Source organism: Micrasema longulum, unplaced genomic scaffold (genome assembly GCF_059751315.1).
Source record: "Micrasema longulum isolate JH-2025_06_02 unplaced genomic scaffold, ASM5975131v1 h1tg000656l, whole genome shotgun sequence".
NCBI classification, from domain to species: Eukaryota; Metazoa; Arthropoda; class Insecta; order Trichoptera; family Brachycentridae; genus Micrasema; species Micrasema longulum.
Window position 1 is genome coordinate 470,513 of NW_028277852.1, and position 16,162 is coordinate 486,674.

The 16,162-nt window shown below is 31.9% G+C and overlaps 1 long non-coding RNA gene across 1 annotated transcript in view; it reads left to right on the forward strand.

The window, feature by feature from the left end:
• LOC148279876 (uncharacterized) overlaps nt 1–16,162 on the forward strand; it is a 457,924-nt gene that overhangs the window by 63,717 nt on the left and 378,045 nt on the right. The gene's annotated exons all lie outside the window — the stretch shown is intronic.

Consider the following 16,162-nt stretch of genomic DNA (forward strand, 5'->3'; position numbering starts at 1 on the left):
GGATACTAAAAATGTTTTTTTTAAGCTCGGTAAAAGTTAGAGCGGTCAAAGTTTCTTGAAAATGTACGAAAAAAATTTCAAAAAGTATTTGAATCAAATCGAGTTACTTTGAATGACGTCACAAGTTCTTTTTTTTTAAGAAAGAGAAATACTCGAGTCCTTTTTATTTACTCAAATATTTAAATTTTCAAACCATTTCCTAAAAGTCTTTCATAATTTGTGCTGAAAACTTGAAAATCGAGTTGTGGTAGAGTGGGATTTGAACCTCGGATCTTTGGCCTGTGAGTCCACAATACTACCACGGGACCACAACCCGGTTATGAATCAACCAATGATAGGAGAGTTCGAGAGATTTTTTTTTTAGTTTTTAGCGATATTTTAAAAACCATCTCTTTCGACTTTAAATATAGTTGATTAAAGCAATTGCCTATTTATACATTTTATTTTTCAGATGTTAAATTCTTTATTTTTGTAGGTGTAGCGATTACACAGTACTGGAACGCGCATTTTTTTTTAGCCCAGTAAGGAAGTGTTGATAAACGAAAACGTGTATGAATATTTTTTTCATATCGATAAATAGTTTTGGCCGACAACTTTAAAACAGTAAAAATAAAAAATCTACAATCCGAACATTGTTTGTTTTTCATTCATTATTCGCAACAGCACATCCGCTTTTTTTCTAAAGCAAACATTGTTCAATGTAAAAGCAAACTTACGTCCCATAAATATTAAAATAAACAATTAAATTTAATTAATTAATTTAATCTCACCCGAGTGGTGCCGAGTTTGTTCCACACCTACCCTCAATAAACAATGTGATTGTATAATTTTGACTTACCTTCATTGCGTTATATTAAATAAGCTCTAGTACAAACATGGTCTATTTTTTGCTAACTATAATGGAATGAAGGTACCTACGTGTAATTTAAACATAAATTTTAATACGGTAAATTTAAATTTTGACTTTTAAATCATTAGAAAAGGAATGGCCCACGCTCAGACGCTGAAGTCTTTGTAAGCATTTTTTCCAAATTATGTTATAACTTAATTTCAAGATGTATTTTTTTAAGTGTATTTTTGTAATTAGAATTCTATGTAAATAAATGCATGGAAAAATGAACAAAACAAAACAAAAAGAAAATATTTTATATTGTGAGAGAAATAGTTGATTAAATAAGAAGGGTATGAAGGGGGGGACGTGAGTTTAATAGGTATAAGGTGACCAATTACAGACCACTATAAGTGCTGCAATATAAAATTTTATTTTATGTTTATATTTATGTTTATTGTTATATTTATGTTTATTAGTATATTTTTGTTTATATTTAGATTTATGTTCATCTTTATATGGTAGAATTGGCTCCGCTCTTGATGGCAATTTTACTGGAATAAAAATAAATAAAAAAATAAAAAAAATTACAATGCATGTCGTGTTGGTTTTATATTTATGTGACACAACTATGGTGAAGGTATAAAGTAGGTTTTGCATGTTGATTTAATTAGTGTCCTGACGAAACTGGTAAACATAGAAAAGTCGGTAAGTACAAATATGTAATTACATTTATTAAAAGATCTGGCCGCAAAGTTAATTCTTTAAAACTGAATAATTAATGATTTTCACACTGATTTATTTGTACCTAGATGACAAATTATCTTTCTATTAAACTTTTAAAAATAATTTTACAAACAATTGTGTTACTATTGTATGCTCCTGTATTTTATTTTATTTTTCTCATAAATACAAAACACATTATAGAATTTAAGCAATTTAATCAACTTGTATATAACATAGAAATTTGTTTAGCCTCCCACCAGTCTGACGATGTCGGTCACGACGAAACCCGGTCACTGGTAAAAAATTAAAAATAAAAGTGGAATAAAACTGTATTTTTTTATTATTATTTAAAGGTATATTGAAATATTAACTTCATAAAAACAGCTTCCTAGGGAGTTGAATCCAGTCCTTGTCTACAAAATCCTATGTAAATATATGTATGGAATAATAAATAAATTTTAAAAAATATATAATTCTACCAGGTGTATAAAGTAAAATATCGTATTGTAAATGAAAAGTATATTTTTAGGGTTTGAAATATTGAGAAATATATTGAAAAAAATGTGCTTGCCGGAAACAGGGTGAACGTTGCACTGAAATCTACCAATGCATATAAATAAGCAGTTCGCAACGGATTCCTCGTACCGAAGTAAAGTATCTTCACCATCCCTTAACCACACCCGAAATACATTGGAACACCAAATGGAGCGTACATTAGTCATCTGCTACTTAAAGGTAGGGTGATCAGTCTGTAGGAGTCACCCGGAAATCAATTATCATTGTCGACTGACCTACCATCGTATTCAGAAATGAAATCACACATTTCCTACATGTAAACAATTAATCATCAAAACATTCAATTGACTATTACATATTTCTGATAAGAGCGGATGTAAAATCGCTGAGAAACACAAAATTAGTTCGAAATCTCGCCAGGAAGTAAAATTAACATTTATTGTACAGAAACAAACAATCTTAAATAACATAATAAAAATAAGATTTAAAGACACAACCAACGAAGTTTCTAAATAAAAATCATACGTTTAAAATTGTGGTACAGCAAATGGGTGTGTTTGTGTGCATTTGTATGAGAGTAAGTGTAGAGTTGTGAGGGTGTGTATTTGTGTGGGGGTAAGTGTTCAGGTGTGTGTAAGCGTGAGCATCATTCATTAGCAAGTGGGAGAACATCGGACCATAAATAAGGAATATCATCGTCAGTTCCATCATGTAGTCCAGATCCATGCTCAGTTACTATCGTAAAATATTAACGTAGTTACAGTTACTGTTAGTCTGTTCATAAAACACGTAATAAACACGCATCCGACACTAACATCGTTCTCTTCTGTCAACCTCCAACTGAATAGGAGCTCCCATACTTTTAACCAGCATCAAATTCTCCAAGTTTAACGAAATGGCATTCCCATGTCAAGATAACTACCGACAGACCAAAATACTTCCTTTCAAGGTGATGACATCACCAATACTATTTTGAGTATCGGAAACTTTTCTGCTCACACAAATTTAAAATACACATTTGGTCATGATATTCACAACTACAATACGCGTAACTCAGGGAATCTTCATGTATTCAAGTTTCGCTCAACGAAGTTTGGCAAAGGGTCTCTGGAAAATATTTTCCTTTCCGAATTTAATAAACTATCCGATGAGCTTAAACATGAAAAGTCAAATAGCAAATCCAAAAGTGTTGCAATTAAAAGGAATACTTAAATCTTTTTTACAGTGATAGCTTTTAATGTAGGTAATTAATATAGGCGGTGTAAAGTACTGTGTTTGTTTATTTTACACTTTATATATACTTTGTTTACAAACAAACAACAACAAACCATCACGCCGTTTCCCCGTAAGGGTAGGCAGAGAGGATAGAACGCCACAACACTCTATCTTTGCATACAGATCTCGCTTCCTCTACATTCATACATCTTCTCATGCACGCGCGCCGATTATTCCGACTTTTGACATGTCCGTCTTTAAGAATTTGTTGGATTTGGTCATGCCATGTCTTTCTCGGTCTTCCTCTATTTCTGCATCCATCAACATTCGCATTGTAAATATTCTTAGCCATTCTCTCACTGTCCATTCGTTCTACATGTCCAAACCAGCGCAGAGCTCCTTTCTTGATTTTGTCGATAGTCATTATCTCAGCCTTACATAATATACGGATCTCAACATTTGTGCATCTATCGTACATAGTTTTACCACACATTCACCTGAGAGATCGCATTTCGACAGCATTCAGCCTACTTTCATCCCTGTTTTTCCAAGTCCGTACTTCGCTCCCACACATCAGGGACGGGACCAGGACTCCGTTGTGAACTGCCAATTTTGCCTCTTGTGACAAGCATTTATTTGCCAAGGTCGATTTAAGTGCACCGTTCACTCTGTTCCCGGCACTCACCCTCCTTTCAATATCTTTCTCAGTCATTCCATCCCTAGTGAACATACTTCCCAGATACACAAATTCCTCTACTTGTTTTAGTATAACTCCGTTCAGTGATTTCACATTTAGTCATACTTTCACTTTTTTCAAAATCCATCACATATGATTTATCGACATTCATCAGCAAATCGCTTCTCTTTTTTTTTTTTTTTTAAGAAAATAAAAATACTTAAAAAAAATAACACTATACTATGAAGAGAGGAGAGGGGATGGGAAGGAAAGAAGAAGTATAAAGGAACAACTTAAATATTTAGATAGTGACATTTCAATCTTTCAGGACTTAAATGTAAATAAAGAAGGGGCGTCTCTAACATTAGTGGGTAGATTATTCCACAATCGAGCAGCTACTACTGTGAAAGAGGAGGCAAGAAAATTAGATTTTACGTTTCTCATATTATGTTTATTTACTATTTTGGGTGTATTAACTATGTATGATAAAATGTATAGTAAGAAAAATGTTTTTCTCTTGGAATTGATACATCGTGGGCATACGAGAGAAATTGACCAAGTGACAAAATCAGTAATGTTTAGGGTAGCCATTTCAGTGTTTTTCTAGAGTTCAGTTGCTTCTCAAAGATCAGATTTTTCAAGAAGGTGGTTGGTAATTTTACATTATATGTACGGTACTTTCAACTTTAATGTAAAGTATAAACGTATTTAAAAAACATTATTACTTTTATATATAAAAAAAAATTGAAAAACATAGTCAATTTTACCTGTATTTTTGTTTCGTTCATTGAGGGAAATAGTATTTTATTTTATTTTATAACTATAAATAATGTTTTTAGGATTTAAAAAAAAAAACAGTTTTTTATATTTATGAAGGTTAAATAAACACAGAAATACAAAATACATAAAAAGAAACAAATAATTAGTACAATATTTGAGTTTGTCCAAATGTTCGAAGACAAAAGACTGGATTTTACCCCCTTTGGGTCAAGAATAACAAATTACAACAAGGAATGAGAATACCTTAAAGAAGTGAATATCGAAGTCTAAGCATTTACAGGGCTTATGACCTGTCAATGGCTGGTTTAAGTTGGTTTTTACTGTAAAACATTTAATATTTTGCCTATGTTTTTTTTGCATTCATATTTCTTCAATTCTTTAATTTGTTGATTTTAGTGAAGTTAAAGAGTTCAACAATAAACAACAATAAAGGTTTCAACTCTTTTACTTCACTAAAATTAACAAATTTAAGAATTTAAGAAATATGGATGTTCAAACATAAGCAAAATGGTGAATGTTACACAGTGTGTAAAATGACTAAGTAAGCCAGCTATTGACAAGTCATAAGCCCTGTAAATGCCTAGACTTCAATATTCCCTTCTTTAAGGTATTCTCATTCCTTGTTGTAATTTGTTAAATAATTACTAAGTGTTGCGTAATAATCTAAAGAATAAATTTCATTAATGAACTTTAAAAAAAAAACCATATCTGTCAAATTCAAAACTTATACTAACTTACAAACTTCTGACTACTTACTCTTCACTGGTGACATCACCTACAAGTAAAATTGACTAACTGTTACCTGGTCAATTCTCTAAATCTTAATTTTACCAATAAAAGTGATTGTGTGTTGGTCAGTTTTACTTGTAAAAAATCTGTGAGCTTCTATCAAACGGTCACATATTTTACAATTTTTTTTTTGGAGTGTCGGATCGACTTGGCATTTTTACCAGTCAAGCATTGTGCTATTATGATGTCAAAAAGTCAATAATCTCAATTTCGTCATATTTGCAAATGGTCACTTTTACTTGTATAACCACGATATCTACCTCATGTATTAAGTATTTTCAATAACGAAAATAATAAAAAAATAAAATAAAAACGCTTTGGGTGCCAGTGTTATCTGAGAGTAACATCGGGTAAAAATACTCGTCCAGGATTCTGGTTCTATTTCTCACACAGAACTGTATTTTTCATCCATCCGGACACTGACAAGGACCTAGATTATAACATAGTTAGATAAATGTTCAAAAATGATTTCTTTCGTAATGAAAATATAAGTTCCTAAGCAGGTCGCGTGATTCTGAATTAACTCTGCTTAATATTTACTCCGAAATAATAGCCCCGTCATAAATCTTTGCCCGTAAATCTTACCCCACTCAAATCGTGTTGAAGGACGCCATTTTTACGTTGGAACATAATAAAATATTCATTTCTATTTAATTTATGTACAACTGTTTGAGCGTTATATTTTATGTAATTTTCGTCTACAAAATTTGTGTTACGTATCGCATTCAAATATACATTAATGTCGTCAATACTAGTAAAACGATGCAAGATTTATGATCACATTTAACTGATCGTTAACTGTTAAAAATATAAGGACCTGAAAATAATACACTCGCACGTTTTATCCCTTTGAGACCATAATATGTATTGGGTTTTAACATAAATTGTGTCCGTTTATTTCCAAATGAAGTAACGAGAACACTACTTCTACAAATTTACTTGTGATATAGACGTTTTTAATACGACAATTATCCATTTTAAAACATTCTTAAATGCACTGTTTGAAACTAATTATTAATGTCGTAATAAAACTTTCTTTTTCATACAATTTTTTCTCTGTTTTTGATGTGTATTATTATTTATTATTATCTTTTTCTGAAAGTTATGTATCAAATATTTTTGTGTACCAGATATTATGTTATTATCTTATATATACTTACTGTAAACTAATTTTTATTATTTGTTTTTAACAAAAAATTGTTAATACCATTTTTTTATACGTATAAGTATAAGTACATAAAAATAAAGTAATATGCTAATTAAAAATACTTAACTTCAATATCAATACATAGATGGCGCTCCAACACGCTTGTGAATGGTTTCTCATTTAATAACATATATACAAAAATCAAAAATGTTACCTGTGTCGATATTCGCTAATAAGCGGAATGGGGAATGTTGTAGTACGTAAAGTGGCCACTTAACCCAGCCAATGACAGGTCATAAGCCCTATAAACGCTCGAATATCCATAATCCTGAATTTGAAAAAATTTTACCTCATCTCTGTAGGGATATTAATAAAAAAATATAAGTATATATTTTTTTGTTTAAATTCTTTACAAGTTATTTACTATTTGCTTTTTTATTCAATTACTTTTCTTATATACATTTATTTAAATTAAATTAATGTTATTTTTCAAGAATTAAAGGTACAAGTACCTTTAACATTACATACATACATACGTATTTACAGTGGAGTATATACAGTTCAACTTTTTTAATGCTTACTTAGAAAGAACATAATTAAAATATTGATTCCACACTAAAATGTTTTACTAGTAATTGTTTATAAGCTGGAAATTTCAATAAAAATATGTCACCTAAATCCGAATGTTTATTACCCAGCGCATGTAGACGATTCAGTACTGAATTGCTAGAATATATTGAGATATGATTGTTGCAGTGATAAAGTTGAACTAGCCTTGTCACTCTAACTGGTACTTTAAAACCAATAAGGGCCAAAATTTCAGGGCTGTCCAATACTGAACTAACGATTTTAAATAGAACTAATAAATCATTAATGGTTCTCCAGTCCCTTAATTTAATCAAATTTAATAGATTTAATAAATAATCATAGTTTTTTTTCTTTTTTACAATGTAAAGTTTCACTTTTTATTTTGCATAGCAGTATGCTTTTTATTGTTTCTACATGTATACAAAAAAGCGTTGTTTATCTTTTAAACTTTTACTTACTATGTTTGTACCTGTATATTTTTTGTAAATGCCCCTTGGGCGTATTAAAAAAAATAATAAAATACTGCCATTACGCCATTTTAAGTGAGAATGGACCGCCCCGCACTTCTATTTATTATTCTTCCACATTCGTAATCTTATCATAAATGTCCTTCGGTTTTGCCTGCTTTTGACAAAACCAGACTTAAGATTTTGGTTTAACTTTTTTTTATTTTATAATTTTTTTTTTGTTTTTTCAACAATAAACATAAGTGATAAAACAGAGTTTTAAAAAATAAAGCATGATTACATAGAAATCAAATTCATATTAATAGCAAAAATAGTAAACTAAAAATCCCACAAAGGCATGGCCTGTTCGTGGGTATACAAGAAAATGTTAATGAAGTTTTGCTCTCTATAATAAATAATGGACAGTTATAATTTTTGTGTAACATAAGAAAGAAAATGTAAAATATTCTGTCAAAGATTATATGGCATTTTTTTATAGTAATTAAAAGAGGAAATAAAAAATATTTAAAACAAAAACACAAAAATATTCCTTATTATTAAATGGCAGCAAAATAAATCATAGAAAAAAAGAGTTCATATCTTTAGTTTGAATCCAGGATATTGCATGTTTTTTAAAAGAAGGAAAATTTTGAAAGTTTGGAATTAATGAAATAACTTCAGTAAAAAAAGAATTAAAAATCTTTGATAAAAATCTGATCATGCCACATCTTTCTTGGTCGTCATCGTTTCACGTTACCGTTCATTTTCGCCATATATACTTGTTTTACCATTCTTTCGTCGTTCATTCGTTCTACATGACCATACCATTTCAAAGACCCTTTCCTAATCTTACCGATTATACCCGTCTCAGATTTACAGAGAACATTACAGAGTATCTGATTCATTCTGAAAACATTATAAAATATTCACATCAGATTTTTTAAATAGGAAAAAGAAAAACAAGTCATTTAAAATGGATATACTAATTACAATTTGGAAATAGTCTTCCTAATAGAAATCCCACTGTCATAAAACTTATCGACATCCGAGGCGATACGATTGAATAACACGATTGCTCTACCTACCGGCCCATTGGCAGGTTGGTGCTGCATCATAGTAAGTAGAACGACCTGTGTTGCTTTTGTCGAAGATAATTATCAGGGTCAAGCATACCGAATTCAAAATATCGCAATTATGTATGCGACTACCAATGAGTTGAAAAAAGTAAACATCCAAATAAATACCCCTTCTCACAAAAAAATAATACTATAGGCCAATTATAGTTTTCTAGACCTTACTAAATACAATGTCAAAAAAAAGCGTACCTTTAAAAAGCCACTCCGCATTATTCCACACGTAAAAAAATATTAAAATATTTCGATAATAATGAAATCATAAAAAAATAAAGAAAAAGTTTTTTGTTTACTCGGACTTAAAAATCCTTTCGCTGGCGGATCCATACGGATACATTAATTATTGTGAATTTAATGCTGTATGTCGCGCATTTTTATGCTGCTTCACTATTACTGACAACAAGTTAAGTTCCGGAACTTTAGTTGAATTGAACACAAGACAGGTGCTTAGTGCTACATCCAGTGTACATATGTACATATCAATTCGTCTATGACTGTTTACCAGAAAGACGGACACAAATTATGCTAACACTAACTTCAAACATTCAAATCTCGTATGAAATGTCACTTACTGAATATTTAAGTTTTTTCTTTTTCCTTCCTCTTTCCTTCCCTCTTCGCCCCCTCTTCTCTTCATAGTATAGTGTAGAAATTTATAATAATTTTCACAAACGTTTTGTTTTATAAAGAAATTTTTCATTAACTAACAATATGTTCATATACCTACCACTGATTTTCTCAAATTGAACGGTTTGGATAGATAGGAATAAATTTCCTTAAGCCACGTGTTTGACGACAAATGTATGTTAATTATTTATGAAATGTTTAAATAAATAAATAATATGTATAGCCATAATAATATATAAGTATATATGGCGAAAATGAACGGCAACGTGAGACGAGGACGGCCAAGGAAGACGTGGCATGATCAGATAAACCAAAATCTTAAGTCTGGTCATGTCAAAAGCAGACAGAACCTAAGGGCATGTATGACAAGATGTATGAATGTGGAAGAGGCTAGGATTGTATGCCAGGATAGACGTGTGTTGCGGTCCATTTTCTCTACCTACCCCTACGGGGAAATGGCGTGATGGTAGTAGTAGTAGTAGAAGTAGTAATAATAAAATGAAATACTCTCATTTTTCCATAATTTGTACCTGTCTGGTTTTTGTCGCGTTTTTTGTAACTTTAAATGGAAACTTTTGTACATAAAAGTTCTACCTCTTTATATCAAAAATGCTGAATAAATTTAATTCAATTTGTTATTTTAATAAAGAATAATTACGGAAGTTAAAAGTTTTAAATTTAATGTAACTTTCGTTTTAATTAAGTAACGATTTAAATGAATTTTACTCCAACTTAAGTAATTAGATGTCCGATTATAAAACGTTTATAACTACATTTGTAAAGCTCATTAAGTTTTATTTCATAATACGAAACCTTTTTTTTAATTATTTTTTTTTTTTAAAACCACTTTTTGACCCTTTCCTTACTGTGCCAAAAAAACTGCCGCTTTCCCGTGCTCATAGTTAATAGAGACACGATAAAGTAATTTTGCAACATGACAACGCTCGGCCACATGTTGCAAGGCCAGTCAAAACATACTTGGAAACTCTCAAAGTCCTACCTCACCCGCCGTATTCACCGGACATTGCTCCTTCCGATTACCACTTGTTCCGATCGATGACTCATAACCTGACTGAGCAGCATTTTCAATCTTACGAACATGCCAATAAATGGCTCGATCCGTGGATACTTTTAAAAGATGAGTCGTTATTTCAAGTTTAACCCTTGAAAACGGTAGATATTTTAACAAACTACAACAGGGATGAAAAACATTGGCTGGCTTAAGTGGCCACTTTACACACTGTGTAACATTCACCATTTTACCTGTGTTTGAGCATCCGTATTTCTTCGATTCTCTAATCAGTTGATTTTAGTGAAGTTAAAGATCTGAAACCTGTATTGTTGTGAAGAGATTCATCTGATCGAATTCACATACTAGGCAACGCCTATTTAGTGGCCACTTTACGCACTAAGTAACATTCACCATTTCAACCGTGTTTGAACATCCATATTTATTTGATACTTCTATCTGTTGATTTTAGTGAAGTTAAAGATCAGAAACCTTTATTGTTGTGAGAGCGAGTCGTCTGATCGAATTATTTCACATACCATGCAACGCCTGTTAAACCAGCCAATGACGAGTCATAGGCCCTGTAAATGCCTAGACTTCTATATTCCTTTCTCTAAAATGTTTCCCATCCCTGTAATAGTTTCTCCAGGAGGTGAAATGACATGAAATATTTGTCGCATGAGGCAAAACTAGCAGTTCACAATGAAGTTCTAGTGCCAACAATAATGTATAGGAGCAAAGTATGGAATTGTAAAAATAATTCTGCAGTAGTGAAAGTAGGTTTAAATGTTGTCAAAATGCGATCCCTCGGTCGGATGTTAGGTAAAACAATGTATGATTAGTGCATAAATGTCGAGATTCGCGAACTTTCTAAGACTGATTTATGCATTATCGAAAGAATCAAAAAAGGGGCGCTGCGCTGGTTTTGACATGTAAAGCGAATGGACAGCGAAAGAGCGGCTAAACGGATCTGCGATGTGAATGTTGATGGATGCAGAAAACGAGGAAGACCGAGAAAGACATGGCACGATCAAGTCCATCAAATACTTGATAATGGACATTTTAAGAGTAGGAATAACTGGTGTGCGTGCATGAGAATATGTATGAATGTAGAAGAAGCGAGGTCTGTATGCAAATACCGAGTTATGTGGCGTTCTATCCTTTCTGCCTACCCCTACTGAGAAACCGCTTGGTGGTTTGTTTGCTTATTTTTTTTTTCTTTTATTCAGGAAACATATATATATGTTTGGATGATTTATATAGCGCCATTTTATGCGAAAATCACCTCAAGGGCTCTAAAATCACCTCAGCTTCAGTCTTGCAGCTACAGAGCGCATGTACGGTTGGGATTCTAGTTCCTCGTCTCCAATTACGATATATAACAATTATGATATATAGGAGCTAGATTAAAGCACGTCTTGCAGCTACAGAGCGCATGGGCAGTAATAAATCTAGCCCCTATTATATATTTTTGAAAACAAAACAGTACAATTATTACATAGTTTTATAGTTTACACAGTAAGACATAACTCTAATGGACCAGTGATGTTTCCATATTAAATTATAATTATATCTCAGGTTATCAACTAACATTTTTAAATTTTTTTAAGCACAAACAAAGAAGGAAAAAAAACATAAATATAAGTAGTTTAAAAATTAAAATCAAAGTTATAAAAAAAATGTAATAGTTCGAAGTTAGTATTAACAAATGGAAATAATATCAAAAATTAATAAAAAAAAATAATAAAAAAAGTTATTTTGAGGTGAAATTCAGTCTTTCGTCTACAAATATTTAAATAAACTCAAAGTATTGTAAGGCAGATATTTTGTTTATTTAATTATATCAAAGTGGGAATTGCAGTTTCCTAGTAAATAAAATAACATTTTCAGTCTCCTTTTATTGTTTTGTTGGGTAGTGTTATTCGTTATTCCGAACATATTATTTGGTATTTCACGCCCATAGCACCACCCCGTGTTCCGTTTTATTTGGAGTTAACCGCGACACTTATTTGTATTTATTGTTGTAGTTTAATCCAGATAAATGTTCGGATTCGTTGAATTTAGGATTTAAACTGAAAATTCATAAGTGCGATAAATAATACGGGCGAAATTCGGAAAACTTTCTATGTTTTTCCGTGTGTAAATATGAACTGTACGTGCGTGTCAATTTTAAAATTTGTTCAAAATTATTGCCGGTATCAAACAGTTATAATTTATTATTTATATGTATTAAAAGCATTAACTTTGTTTAAATTTGTTGCAACAGAGAGGGAAAACATTTTTGAGAAGAAAATATGGGAGCCTAGGCATTTACAGGGCTTATGACCTGTCATTGGCTAGTTTAAGTGGCCACTTTACACACTGTAACATTCACCATTTTGCCTATGTTTGAACATCCAAATTTCTTCAATTCTTTTATTTAATGATTTTAGTGAAGTTAAAGAGCTGAAACCTTTATTGTTGTGAAGAAATTGTTCTGACTGAATTATTTCACATACTAGGCAACGCCTGAAAACAATTTTTCAATTTTTAAACTTCTTCTTGGACCAGTTGTTTTTATAACAATATTTGAGTTTTTCCAAACGATCGTTGACAAAAGACATTTCACCCCCTCGGGAGTCATAAAGATTTACAAATTACAACAGGGATGGAGAATACCTTAAATAAGAAAATATGGAAGTCTAGGCATTTACAGGGCTTATGACCTGTCATTGTGGTTTAGTGGTAAATCTGTCATGCAGTTGTCTCTTAGAGATTCCAAAAATAAGTCTCGCTGCGGCATTCAATACAGACTGTAGGCGAGTCATTTAATTCATTGGTAGACCTGCGTAGATACCATTACAATAATCGACTAGACAATATAAACGCATTTATTAATTGACGGGCGGCATTAACTGGCAATTTTTTGCGTATGCATTTAATCTGTCTCAGCTGGTAAAAGCATGAACTTATCGTTCTACTAATTTGAGCGTCATGAGAAAGGTCAGAATTAAGGATGACTCCCAGTAGTTTAACGGTGGGTAAAGCGGTACTCCTTACATCGGGTAGTGCCGTATCCTGAATCAAATTCTGTCGTCTGGCTGAAGCCATCCATAGTTGTTCCGTTTTAGATGGGTTAAGTGTTAGTCTATTTTCAGCCATCCAGTTTCCTATTTTCTCAATGCATCCATTAATCAAATTAACAAGTACATTTCACTCGGTTTACAATAAAAATAAATCTGTGTATCGTCTGCATAGCAGTGAGACTAAAATGAACAATCAAGTTATTGAAACTTATATTCTCCTGGCGGACGCTTGATATCCACCCCCTTTGGGTGAGTTGATAAATAAAACAAAAACCGTAAAATAATATATAATAATGTCATAATGTTTGGATAATTTACATAGCGCTATTTTTGTGAAAATCACCTCAAGGGCGCTGTACAATAAATAAATATCCCAACACGTCTTGCAGCTACAGAGCGCATGGACGATTGGGATTCTAGTTTCTCGTCTCCAATTATGATATATTATAATTATGATATATATGAGCTGGATAACAGAACGTCTTGTAGCTACAGAGCGCATGGACAATAAGAAATCTAGCCCCTATTTACATTTTTAATTTTAATTTTTTTATTTGACAATGAAGTTTAGAATTTAAGTGATATTTTAAAAACGAAATAAAAAGCAGATTTATAAAATTTGAATTTAGATAGCAACAAGTCTTGCAGCTACTGAGCGCATGGACGGTTGAAATTCTAGACCCCATTTACTTAATTTTGATATTTGATAACATTAACATAATATGATAAAAATAATATTATAGCTAACATCACAAAAAGTCTTGCAGCTTCAAAACGCATCGACAAATGGAATTTCGATATCATAAGAATGATTTTAAAAAGTTAATAGTAAAAAATAATTTTAAGAAACGCAATAATAATACATTGAGCAAAGAACTAGTAAGTGCGGCAATTAAGTGAACATGTAACAGCACAAAAAGTAAAATATAAAAAGTAACAAAGATAACATTCCTTAACTTATTATTAAGGTTAACAAGACAATAGACGATACCCAAACTCAAACTCGTCCCTATTTTATTTTCGTATGCAGTAAACAGGATCTGCCGTTGCTGTTGTTGTACCTTGTGCTTTAGGTTGGTATAATAATATGTAGATAAATCAAAGCGCAGTAACGTTTTTACTTATGAACATTAAAAGCGCGTAATTCAGGAACGTTTTCTGCGTTAGAAATGATCGGAATCCCCCACTTCCCTAATGCTCCCCTAATGACTACTGGCTGTACCAAACTAAAGCTCATTTTATATGGAACGTAAAACTGGAATACGGCTAAAAGGATTCACGAAGTGAATGTTGATGGATGCAGAAACCGAAGACGACCAAGAAAGGCATAGCATGACCAAATCAACAAATTCTCGAAGACATTCATGTCAATTATCATTATAATCGGCGTGCGTGCATGAAAACATGAATTAACGTCGACGCAGTGGCGCAGTTGTTTAGGCGATCAACTGTGAAACAGGCGTCGCAAGTTCAATTCCCAAGTTGAAAGCATAAAAATTGAAGGATTTTTTTTTCTTCAATGAGGAAGTTCAGTGTTTTTTTATTATTTGTTAATAGCTTTTAAATTAAACCAAAATTGTTTATTTTTATTTTTATTTATCAGCGCCTTGATTTTTTAGAGTTTTCTATTTCTGAAATAACTCCGCGTGTGACGTCAGAGTTTCTTATCTGTCAGTTCCCTAATTTGTTTGTTGACAGTAAGCAAACCGGATATCCTTTTCAGCTCTCATATCATCGGGAACCAGTGACGACGTTCAAAGTAGTACGTTTTTATTAAAATATTTTTTTTCGTACATTTTCACAAAAATTTCTGTACAATTTATACCGCGTGCAAGACACATTTTTTATATTCAATTTCCCGTAGGACTGAAGTTCCAATTATGGTGTATATTTTATTACCTTTTTCCATAGCCCCTCTTTTCTACTTTCCTACATGCTAACAAGCCTGTAAATAGAGGCTTAGCGGGTCTTTCTCTAAACAAAAGAGGAAGCGAGGTATATATGCTAAACTGAGTGATATGGCGTTCTTTCCTCTCTGCCAACCTCCAAGTGTTTGTGTTTTTATTTTTGTTTTGTATACATGCTTGATTTCACCCATCTTGTATTTTAAACAACTCAATATTTTACAAGCCGTGAGATCGCTTGCTTCGAAAAGTATCATGGATGCTTGGACTAGAGAGAGGTAATTATTCTTATGCTGATATAGAGTCAATGTTAAATATTTCTAGTCTACAAAAACGTAGAACTAATATTGATTCCATATATATGTTCGGCATACTAAATGGTATAATCAATGTCCCATCATTACTGGGACAAGTCAAATTCAATATTCCGACTCATAGGTTAAGAATGAATGAAGTACTGTTCATCGATCAGCATATAACAAACTACGGCCTTGCTTCTCCAATGACCCGTCTTTGTCGTATTGTTAACTCAAGACAAGATCGGGACTTTTTTTGGTTTAAGTTTACAACGATTTAAACGAGCACTTAATAAATAGTCCAGTTCTTGTTTTGATGTCCCTTACGTTTGTCAATGCTTCTTTTCTTCTTTTTTTAATGTTTTAACTATTATTTTATTGTTATATTCAAACCTTATAAATTGTATATATGTACA